The following is a 12,421-nucleotide window of genomic DNA, read 5'->3' on the forward strand; positions in this document are numbered from 1 at the left end:
GTTAGCATGCTACTACCTACAATCTTAACAACTTGCTAGCGGCGTGATTGGTTTGTTGACCTGTCAATCTCACTATAACATCTATGTTGTCAACACAACTCCATGCGCCAGACTCCGTCTCCGTCATCCGTTGGATCGTGTCAGTCAGGAGTAATTGAAAAGAAGATACATCTCACTAATGTGGGAGGATGTGTGCCATCGACACAATAACAGGGTAGCTATGTTTATTTGGCACTAGGCCCAGTATATTATAAACAAAATTGTATGCAATTTATATAGTAGGGGGTCCCTGCTCATCTCGCCATCAGTTTGGGGGTCCCTGGCCTGAAAAACGTTGAAGACCCCTGATCTATACCATTCATTCTTTATTACTTATGATTATTCCACTTCCTTAATCGTTTTTTACTGACGGCAAAAGGCAGATGTGGAAAACTAATACATCTCAAATTTGTACTGACAGTCAGTATCATTTTACAAGCTGTAGTGGACTCTGTTATGAGTGCAAAAACGTTAGGAAATGTAATCTGCCCATTGTGGTTTGGGGAATGTCAGTGTGACAGTAACCAGTGTATCAGACACGAGCGAGACTAACAGCTGCGGTCAGTCAGCATCATGAGAGCCTCAGTGGCAGGGTGCAGGTGCAGCTCCAATGGAGAGGCAGCCTCAGCATTAGCATCTGTGGCACCAAACATAAAAATAGAAGACTGTGTCAACTGGTGTATGTGTGTGTGTGTTTAAAGGTGAGAGATAGTGTGTGTGTGCGTGTGTGTGTGCTTCTTTGTGCCTGTGAGTGTGTGTTTCTATGCCCTTTTGAAAGCTGAGTGTGTGTGTGTGTGTTTGTGTGTGTGTGTGTGTGTGTGTGTGTGTGTGTGTGTGTGTGTGTGAGTGTGTGCGTGTGTGCGTGTATACTGTATGTGTGTGTGTGTGTGTGTGTGTGTGTGTGTGTGTGTGTGTGTGTGTCTGAGTGTGTGTGTTGTGCGGGTGTCTCTTTGTGGGGGCAGCGGTCAAATAGCATGGGACATGTAAAGTCACCTTTGACAGATTGTGATTCTCTGTTTTGAAAAGGCCATGGACACAGGCTGCTTCCTTGCGCTCAATAATAACAGGACATAATGGAGATTTCCCACCATAAATTGGCCCACCATTTTCGAAGGAGTGTTGAGGTGCCACATAATCGTCCCTTTGAATTACCTTTCAATATAAAGCTGAGGGACATTTCCGTGCCTCTTTTTCACACCATGCCATTTTCGATGTATTCTCCAAACCCAAATACACGCAGCTCGTTTTTTTTTTTCTTCTTTCTTTTTTTTTTTTATGTATTTTGGCATTAATTCCATTGAACGGCACTGAGGCCACATCTGGGAAGCTTACTGGGGCCCATTATTGGTGGCTATACTTCACTACTTATGCTCAATGAAAAGATAAAAACAAAATAAACCTTCAAAATCAGACTGTTCATTCATGCGTGGGGAATGAATGAAACACGAGAGGATATAATCATATGATAAAATGACCAAAACAAATGGCGTTATACAGCCACCATGAAGGAATGGATCAAGGAACAATAAAAATCCATGATTTGAAAATTACAAATGGTATGTGTATTTGCATTCATAAACATGGATAACATAATTGCATAGCATGTCATTGGCATTCTATGGGCATGTCCTGAACAGGCAAACCAGATATATTTAGCTAGGCCAAAACAGTCCATTATTAATGATCCTGAATTATTTACTGTAATAGGCACATGAATTTTGTATCAAATAAATAATTGAATCCAATCAAATTTAAATGTTTGGCTTATGCCCATTGTTTCAATGTGTCATACTATCACGAGTAATTACACATCGAGAAGGTTTGTCCTTGTCCATTACAAGCTCCTCAGTGGAGTGTTTTAAACGTTGCTCAACACCCTTCACTCTTCTGGGAGAAAATGGCCACGCAGGCAACGCATGTATTTCCTCTGTTCGCATTAGCCCTATGACAGCACAATGTGTAATGCAGTGATCCGCAGTCACATTTGGTGGCCATCTTTGCTTGATAATAAAAAAGCCAGAGTCAGGTCTTCTGTCTTAGTCACTTGGGCTGTAATGCTTTGGATTGCTGCCCCTCGCTGGATGTGAACTGGCACTCCTGGGATCTGAACCAGCAGGCTCCTTATTACAAGCATGCTGAAGAACCAACATCAATCATCGTGTGAAATGATTAAACAAAAGGAAAAAGATGCCTGTTATTTCTCCCTCCTTTCGCACCATCGCTTGACCCTTAACCTTTTTATGCCTAGGATCAGCAGTGAGGTTAAAGGGTCAAACTCCTCGTTATTCAAACGAGAGGTTAATGTCGATTTCAGTCGTCATCAAGAATTCCTGCCCTGGCAGAAACAACCTCCGGATTCTAAGGGGACTTGCTATGGCGCAGTAGGAGACGTCAGTGTGGATGATCCTCAAATAAAGAGGTAATCACCATGAAGCAAAGCCAGAGTGAACATTAATCAGTCACATTATAAAACCACCACACTGATCCCACTGAACAGTCTCACAGTGGCCAGGCGCACATTAAAGGTAGATTATGCTAATGATTTCATATTAAGAACAAAGACAAAATCAGCTTTTTTGAACTTTAAGTAGTTTGGTTTTATGGTGCAACATGGAGACCGCATTTGGGGAACGCTGATGGCTAAGTGAATGTAGTGTCGAAATAATGTTTTTTTTTTGGGTGGGTGGGGGTATTGTGCTACATGTTTCAGAATAGTGGTTTATTACAGGCGTTCTTAAACTTTTGCAAGCCGGGCCTACAAGCAGTTCTACATTACTTCGATCTCCCCCATAAAAAGATAGATACCGTAAATCCTGCAATTGTGGCCGGGGCTTGTATTTACTTAGGCTGCACAGCGCACCGGCCTTTATTTGGGGCAGGCTTGTATTAGGGGCAGGCCTTTATTTCTTACTTATCTTCTGTTATAGAATTGTATTATTTAAATAATGGGCATAATTGCAGTAGGCTAATATAATTCATTGCATATGCATTCAACACTGCCTGCACATCGTGTAGCGCTTTATATGCGGTGTCAACGTAAACATAAACATCGGAGTTAACGTCTCTACTGTCAGTCACAGAAGAAAAGATTTCCAAAGCCTTGATTTAAGTCATTGAGACACTCTATTATGCTTACCGCTGACTGAAAAGAGCTGGTTTGATATCCAGCCTAACTTTCTTTCTACATCCACCTGCTAGTCGGAGCCTATTGCATTCGTCTCGGGTCAATGTCAAATTTCTTTGCTGTTTTTTCTCCCGAATGTTCTTCAGCATTCAGCATACACCATCTCTTTGAATTTAATATCAAAGTTACGTAAGTCTACTACTGCTTTATTATCCCTTCTGGAAAAAGTAACCTAGCCAACTAAAACGTTACAGCTATACGATACGTGCATTTAGGCTAAACCATAACAAATTGCCAGACGCGCCTTCATGAACAAGATAGGCTACTTTATTTTACCCCCGGCTTGTATTCGGGGCCCGGCCTTTATTTGTCCGTATGGACCACGACCCCGGCTACTATCTGGAGCCCGGCTTCTAATTGAATCCCGGCCTTTATTGGAGGATTTACGGTAGATAGATAGATAGATAAATAGATACAGTACCTTGCATAAGTATTCACCCCCTTGGATGTTTTACCCTTTTATTCCTGAAATTCTGTTCAATCCATCATCAAGAAATGGAAGGAATATGGCACGTGTAAATCTGCCTAGATCAGGCCGTCCTTACAAACTGAGTGACCATGCAAGAAGGAGACTAGTAAGAGAGACAACCAATAGACCTATGACTACTCTGAAGAAGTTTCAAGCTTCAGCAGCTGGTATGGGAGAGACTCTGCATACAACCATACAACCACTGTTGCCTTAGTTCTTCACCAATTTAAGCTTCATTTTTTTCACTGTTGAAAAAAAGGATCGACTACAGTTCGCCAAAAGGCATGTGGGAGTCTCCATGGTCAAGTGGAAGAAGGTTATGTGGTTTGATGAGACCACTATCTAAGTGGAGCATTTTTCAACAGTGGCTCTCTTCCATGAAGCTTTGATTGGTGAAGAAACAGTAGTTAGCCTAGTAGTACGCTTTATTATTATTAATAATTAATGATATTGTTGTTGTTGTTGTTACTCCTACAAAGCCGACATTTCTTGTACCTCTCAGCTCAGTGTGAAACACCAAGTTTGAAGGCTGCATCCGAGAGTTGGGGGTATTCCTGCATCAATGCTACCCAGAAGGTCGAAAGGGAGCAAGTGGCAGAAAGGTGCTTCAACTTGCCGTCACTTTTCAGCTCAGGAAGCGGTCCCTTCATTTCTACAGAGAGAGATTTTTCTGTGCAGACAAATGGCTACAGTGTGTCCATAAAGGCACTGTGGACGTGGTTCCAATGTATCAGTTAACGGGAAGGAAGACTGAAGTGCAGATAACGCTCACCTTCTTTGCAGATGATGATGTGATTTTGGTTGATCTGTAATGAGTGTGTGTTGGTGTTGACCTTATGTTTTAAGAATGTGACACGAGTTAATATGTAATAAAGGCTCAGTGCTCAGTAGGCTAAGGGTGATTGCAATGCTACCTTAGAGATGGCAATGCTTGGGCAGTTTCTTACCAGTTTTCTTTACAATTTAAGTTTATTCACAGAGGTTGCGGTATACCTAATGCTATAGGAAACTGATTTTTTTTTCCATCACACAGAGCCATTGAGTTTCCCAGTGTTTTCATGATGAGTCCAGTGTTCTGGCTTAGCTCCAGTGCAAGTTGCAGGGGGCCTCAGCAGAATTAGTTATAACACCTTACTCTTTTCACTCACAGGCACTATGACCAACCTCTGGCTTTATACCTCTAAATATCCTGCCGTACAGATCAGTAACGACCATCACCTTTGGAGCAGTTCACAGAACAATTTCATGAAGTAGCACTGAAGTTCTGGAGTGATCTTTAATACATTAGAAGAACGTGGTATGTCTTTGAAATATCAAAACTAAAAAATTCACCTACATCAGTGTACCAGGCCTCAGCATGGGAGCGGGTTGCGTGCGTGCGGGCAAACACACACACACACACACACACACACACACACACACACACACACACACACACACACACAACCACATACGTTCACACACACACACATGCACACAGGGAAGAGACACAGAGAAAGGGTGAGAAAGTTGTTCATTTGAAACACACTGAACTTTGTAGCTACAGCCACCAAGTGGGTAAGGCCAGCTTGAGTCCGACGTATATATAGAGGGGCCAAAGTGTATGATAAATCGCGCATGATTGCATTATTCACAAGGTGGACGATTCCAGATGCACTGTGGCATAGTGTTCTTCTGATCATTCTTCATGGTCCATTTAGCATGGTAGCTGGCCAGTACAAGCCTTTATATTTAAAAAATACATTTAATAGCAACAGTAACCACGCTCAACTTCACATTACTTTTATTTGGACCTTTACAGACTCCCAGCTCAGCTTAAAAAAGGGCTGATTCATGATGATTAGTATCTAGCTAATATCCACCAAGCTCATGAGGTATGCACTTCAATGGGGGTGGGGTGGTGGCATGGTGCATGAGAGCATGGGGATGTGTGAGTAAACGGTACCTCGAATCTTCGTCAACTCAATGGCCCGTACCCATCGCTAGGCCTGTGGTAAACAGCCATCTTCCACTACTTTGCTTTTTTCCCCCCTATGCGCCTGACTCCATGCAACCCTGACTCGGCTTTCCTGGAATGTGTGTGTGCATGGGGGGGGGGGTCGTTCACTCCTTCACTCCTGTGTGTGTAATAACTGCAGGCCATATTATCCGGAAAAGTCAATCTCTTTACACAGGACAGTTTCTGAAGTGGTGTGGCCAGCTCAGCATAAAAATTCAAGAGGGGCCACTTTCACAGCTGCTGCCTCTCTTGTCTCTTTAGCCGGGTTTCTCAGCAGGTCTGTACTGCTGACCAAATAAAACACTCAACACCCCACATATCCAAGCATTTTACAGCTTTAGGATCTCAGAAAAAAGACGAAGTGACACCAGCCTGAAAACCAAAAGAAGCACATTTGTATCTGAGAGGACGGCTGGACTTGAATCATTTCTGGAGTGTCTTTGGAGACAAATAACTTAACGTAACCCCTGCCACTTTCAGATTTGAGTTCCTTCCGTGTATGAGAAGAGGGTGTTAATATCTGTTGAGCAGTGTTAGCATCAGAGTGAGAGGAGATGCATTTTAATGCCAGACACTAGGAGAGAGAGAGAGGGAGAAGAATATCTCATACATGCTGATCTGGGCATCTCGCTAAGACTCAGAGGAAAGGGCTTTTTCATGCATAATTCACCACCAGTGCATTTACAAAACATATTTATGTAAATCCAAAGTGAGATAATAGACCACGAGGTAAAAAAAATGCTAATTTGCCTTCCAACAATATATATGAAAATGATTACCTGTAGGCCTACAGTTTTTTCCCCCCACAAAAGGTCATGCTTTATGCATAAATGTATTTATAAAGCCATATGTCACGTACACAAGTTATGCATTCAGAGCCCTATGATGAGTGATTGTAGACCCTCACCAACTCCCCAGGCAGTAGGGGACCAATGAGAAGCCCAGATATGTTGTGACATCTGCTAGACTATACCCTATGAGAGAAACGATGTCAACGTGTGCTCTTTACTTTCCCGCTTGACATTTAGAGTGGTAAAACGAGGCATTCACCTCGGGGTGAATTGGTTTTCATGATACCAGGTGAACTTCACACATGCGCCATCAATTTCCCCCTCAGCCGGGGCATATAACGTGTCATCTGTTGAAATGTTAGTGGGCTTGATAGACTTTGAATGCCTAAGCATCCCTGAGCTTGCTTGCTGTCGTATTCACCCATTATCACCGAGTGCTTCGAGAGACTGCTTCTTTCACACTTGTAATCCTGTCTGCCTGCTACATTCGACCCACACCAGTTTGGCAACGGCCGAAACAGGTCAACTGCCGCAACAGGTCGTCAGCGGACGACATCTTCACAGCACCTCACTCTGCCCTGACCTACCCTGACAAGTCGCAACTTTTACATCAGAATGCTGTTCATTGACATCAGGACAGGTTATAACACTGTGATTCCTCCAAGCTTAGCCAACTTGGTATCAGCACAGTGTCCCCGTGTGCCAATTTAAACAACCTCTCATCCTCCATTATCACCCTGAACACCGGTGTGCCACAAGGCTGGGTGCTAAGCCCTCTTCTGTTCTCCCAGTCAGCCCATGACTCTGTCCCTGTTTATGGCTCCAACACCATAATCGCAGTGGATTACACCACGGTGGTAGATCTGATCAGAGGTGACAACAAGATGGCCTACAGGGATGAGGTTCAGCACCGGGCCATGTGGTGTGTTGGCAACAATCCGGCGAGATCATCGTGGACTTCAGGCGGGCTGGGAGCCATGCACACACCCCTATCTACATCAACAGAGCTGAAGTAGAGCATGTGTAAAGCTTCAAGTTCCTTGGCATCCACATCTCCGATGAGCTCACCTGGTTATTGAACAGTGCCATTACTTCCTATGGAGCATTAAGAAAGCACACCGGTGTCTCAGCACACTCCTGGACTTGTACTGTAGTAGCACTGTAGCATACTCAAGAACTGTGTCTCAATGTGGTCTGGCAACTGCTCTTCATCAGACTGTAAAGCACTCCAGTGGGTGGTGAAAACTGCCCAGTGGATCACCAAGTTACCCACCATCAACAACATTTATCACAGGCGCTGCCTGGGCTGGATGATAAACATCATCAAGGATGCCTCCCACCCTAACCATGGACTTTTCACCCTCCTCCCATCTGGCAGGCGTTACCGGAGCCTCTGCTCCCACACCAGCAGGCTTAGGAAGAGCTTCTTCCCTGATTTTGTGACCCTGCTAAACTCTGCACTACCACTTTAACAGCATCTAATTACACTATTTACTGCACTGTTTACAGGACTTTAATAACATACATAAACTTATTTGGACTTTTCATATTTTTCACAGACTGAACCACCTACACTGTTCAAATAATGTTACAGTGCATATAACCAACTGTACATGTGATATAATGTACATCAGTGATATTCAACTAAAATTGTGTCATTGAGTCAATCCTCCTCTGCTGTTGAGGTCATAAAAATACCTACAAATTATATTATTATAGATACCGATAGATATGGGCTATGGGATATGTTGACATTTTTGTTGAACTGAAGTATCAATTTTACAACAACGTGTTTTTGGCGTGGCATAACTAATCCTTAACATAATGTATCTGATTTTGAACACTGCCTGTGTATGTCCTTTATTTTGCTTTGGTCAAGATACAAAATCGTTCATAAACTCAAACAGACAAAAATACAGTGCCTGTGACACACATATGATGAATGAAATACAAGGCGCAATAAACCCTTCATCTCATTGTATTGTAAATATATTCCTTTCAGTCCATAAAAAATAAAACATCCTCAAAGGAAAGCTACATAACGTATTCTTTTAGGCTGAACTGATCTTAGGAATCCCTTAAAGATGGAAGCACAAGCTTCTTAGATTATAGAATAAATCACATATCAGAAATCACAATAATAGGTTCTTTCTAGTGCTGTCAAACAAATAAAATATTTAACCGCGATTAATCGCATTTTTGTCATAGTTAACTCAAAATTAATCGCGATTAACCATCATTTTTATTTTATTTTAATGCTCTTATCATGGAAAAGTGTATTGTCTTGCTTTATGCAATGTTTTATTTTATTGAAAAACAACATTGCCAAATTGTACAAAATTAAATTATAAAGTGCACATTTCAGATTACAGGACTCAGCCTAAAGTGCAGTTAAACCATGGCTTAATATTTTCTTTTTTTCAAGTTTGCTGTGAACATAGAAGTCAGGCCTCTTATTTAAAAAACAATGAACTGTAACAGTTAGGTTACCAATAAAAGGTAAGCCTACTACTTCTGTGCTTTCAGCCAGCTGCCTGTTGACATTTTCAGACAACAGTGAAGCTCGCTTCTTTTGCACAACACAACTTTTAAATGTAAACTTTCTATTCAGAAGATTTTTATAATCCATTTCGCCGTATCGCGTTCACCATTCACTCAAAACGTAACGTGTGCCTACTACACAGTTTGCGTGGCCCAAAAAAAAAAATGTACGGCGTTAAAATGGGTTTGCGTTAACGCCGGTAATAACGCGTTAAACTGACAGCACTAGTTCTTTCACACGCATTGTCTCTACTTCCCAACTAATTCAGTGGGAGAAATTAGCTTTAACCTTTCCTGCTCACATTTTGAACAAGCCAGTCGAAAATTCTGACACAGGCATATAAATGTGCATTACTCTTGAATGGTATTTAGTTTTACAGTAATATTGATAACTGTTGAGAAAGCACAGCTGTATGTTATATTTACATTTACATTTAGTCATTTAGCAGATGCTTTTATCCAAAGCGACGTTCAAAGGAGAAAACTATCAAGCTACAAGCAATAGAGACCTAGAGTAACAATCAAAACTACTTTAGGAGTAAAAAGTCCATGAATGTAACTTCTGCAAATGCAAGTAAAGTACTAGTAAGAGGAGATAGCATTAGAGAAAGGATAAGGAGAGGATGTGGAGCCAAACATGGTCAACTAGCCTACTGCCACTCTGGTAAGGGACAGTCTCAGGTACAGTCTGTATACTCCATACTACCCTCTCAATGCAACATTTGAGAGGGTAGTCACACACAGAGTTGTTCTTGCCCTGTAATTTGAAGTGCACTATAAAGGTGCACTCAGAATAGCAGCATCAAGCTGTGACTGTTCATGCTGTGCTCATGTTTCAGCTCTTCTTGTGGCTGTTGTGGCAGAAAGAGGAATTTGTCTGTTTATGTCTTTCTTTTCTTCTTTTTCAGACACTGAATCCATGCACTCCTTTACAATGTCCCCCACTGGAAAGGGCTTGTGGTGTTATCCTAAGATCCACTGTATTCTCAGCAAACACTTGTATGCTCGCTGTTGGGCTGTGAAGGAATGGGAGAGGGCCCGTGTAGATCGCTTTGAGCCCATCTATTTTCCTTACTGCTGTGGGTAAGTTTCCTCAAAGTGTCTGTGTCTAGCTTTGTAATGGCATTTACTATTTCTACTTTTGAAAATCCCAAGAGACCTTGAGCAAATGAGACACCGGCCTCATAGAGCTTATTGCAGAAATAATAACAAGGACACACTTTTCTGTCCAGTCGTCTCGGAAGGCTTGGTTTTCACTGTCAACTTTTCTCATTTTTGATGGTGCCATCTTTTTTCAATCATTGAAAGTTAACATCTGTGTGCCATGGCTTACTCGGCCTACAGTAGCAACCTGCTAGGACCCAGGCGGGCAGGGCCGGATCAATATTTGTTATGTTGTGGAAATGTTTTCAAGTAAGAGTGAAAAGAATTCTGCATTACAATTTATCTTGTAAGTACAATTTATCGGAGTACATGTGTGTGTCTGTGTGTGTGTGTGTGTGTGTGTGTGTGTGTGCTGTGATTTACATTTTTAATTTAATTTGTGTCGTATCTTACCTTTCTTATTACATAGTTGTGTCTCACATCTTGATTTTTGTCCTTGTTTGTCTCATGTTTGAAAGAGTTTTTCAAACTAAATATATTGTTTACTAACAAATCATACCTAGACACCTTACTTAATATTGTAGTGTATGGAACTCACATTAACAGGATGACTGTGCTTGTGACATTCTAACTAGCATAATCTCACCTAGTTGGCCTAATTACAGGCCTATAATTCCTGCCACTATGTTCTCTCTGTATGATTCGGTATCCATGTCATGATGAAGGGCTAATGTTAATTGGTGGTATAACTCTTACATTTGTTAGCCTGCTATTCTGCTGCCTATGAATATAGAACAATAATTCGGTTTTAACTCAACAAACACGAGATCTAATTCTATGATAAGATAACTGTTACACGTTCAGTTCTTATTTATTTCCATCAGTTGGGTTGACGTTGGGCCGTTTAATTAGCCAACGGAATGTTCATATCATCTGTAGGCAGTTTCAAAGACGGAACATTTGCCACAACTCTATTTCGTGACAAAGAATAGTTTACAAGTCATAAGTTGAAGTGTGGCATGCATAGAATTCTAGGCAGTAACCAAGCAGCTAATTTTTCCTCCCTGAAAGATAGGTTAATATTGCGTCTAATGACAGATATTTAGCATGTAGGCTGTAAGGGCATGTTTATTCCCATTGATTCCCTTAAGTGTGTTATTTGAAGCTCTATAAAAGGATTTGTGCAATTCTGCAGGTCTGACACAGACCGCTATGATCCGCCATTTTCAGGGTTGAGGATAGCAACAACATTACGTACACAAGACTTCACAAACTCTCCCTCACTATATTACTTTTATATTACTACATGACTATATTCCCTGCCACCTGATACGATGCCAACGTGACCGTTTCAGAGTACTTTCAGAGTAATTTCCGAAAAAGCTGAGTCTGTTTCTCTGACTGAAGATTCAAAGTATTTAGGTTGTGCTTGCATAGCTCTGTGCCTTTAGGAAACTTCGGAGCTATGTAAGCATGGTGCTAGATTATTTTCATAACTGTTCGAGACGTGCATTTTGAATGATGTCAAAGTAAAAGTCCGATAACAGAAGGAAGCATTTTTTAGATTTTTGAAAATGTATCGGCAGGCCACAATAAATGAAGAGGCGTGATATAGCATCGCTTATACGGTAGTACTAACCTTTCCTGCACTGTAAATAATAATATTTTTTTTAAATTCTGCTTAGATGGTAATCACGTCTCATTGGCTTTGTAGTCATACTCTGCACAAAAACATAAATCTAATCTAATCTGAGTTTATCTAGTCTTATTTGCATGCTCTGTGCTCTTTCAGTCCAACTGTTCCTCAGCTGGCATCTGTGCACCAACTCTGGGATAAACAGCATCCAAGGCTATCTGCTGGCTGAAAAGCCTCTGCAGATGAAATTTTAATGTTGAGCGCATAACACATAAACACAGAACACAGTCAGGTGCTGGAGACGGACATGAGGGACAGTGTTAACATTTTCCCTTGGCAATCTCAAAGCATATTCTCAGCCTTCGCCATATGGATTGTATTCAATTCGTTGCTGCCCTTGAAGTCGGGGACCCAAGTAAACACAAAACACAGCAGTGCAAGAGGAACAGTAGTATTGCCTCACGCCCATGACAGTGTGTATTTGAATCTGACATGATGAAATGGACGAGGCGATCAAGAGGGGGGCAGACACCCAGAGCAGTGTCATCAAAATAATGTCACAGCCTCAGGCGCAGGCTTCTCAAATCTGTCCACTCCTCACAGAATTGGGCCAGGGGCCGAGAGTGCTTCGGCAAGGAGAACTCCCTTCATCAGCTTC

This window comes from Sprattus sprattus (genome assembly GCF_963457725.1).
Source record: "Sprattus sprattus genome assembly, chromosome: 3".
In the NCBI taxonomy this organism is placed as follows: Eukaryota; Metazoa; Chordata; class Actinopteri; order Clupeiformes; family Clupeidae; genus Sprattus; species Sprattus sprattus.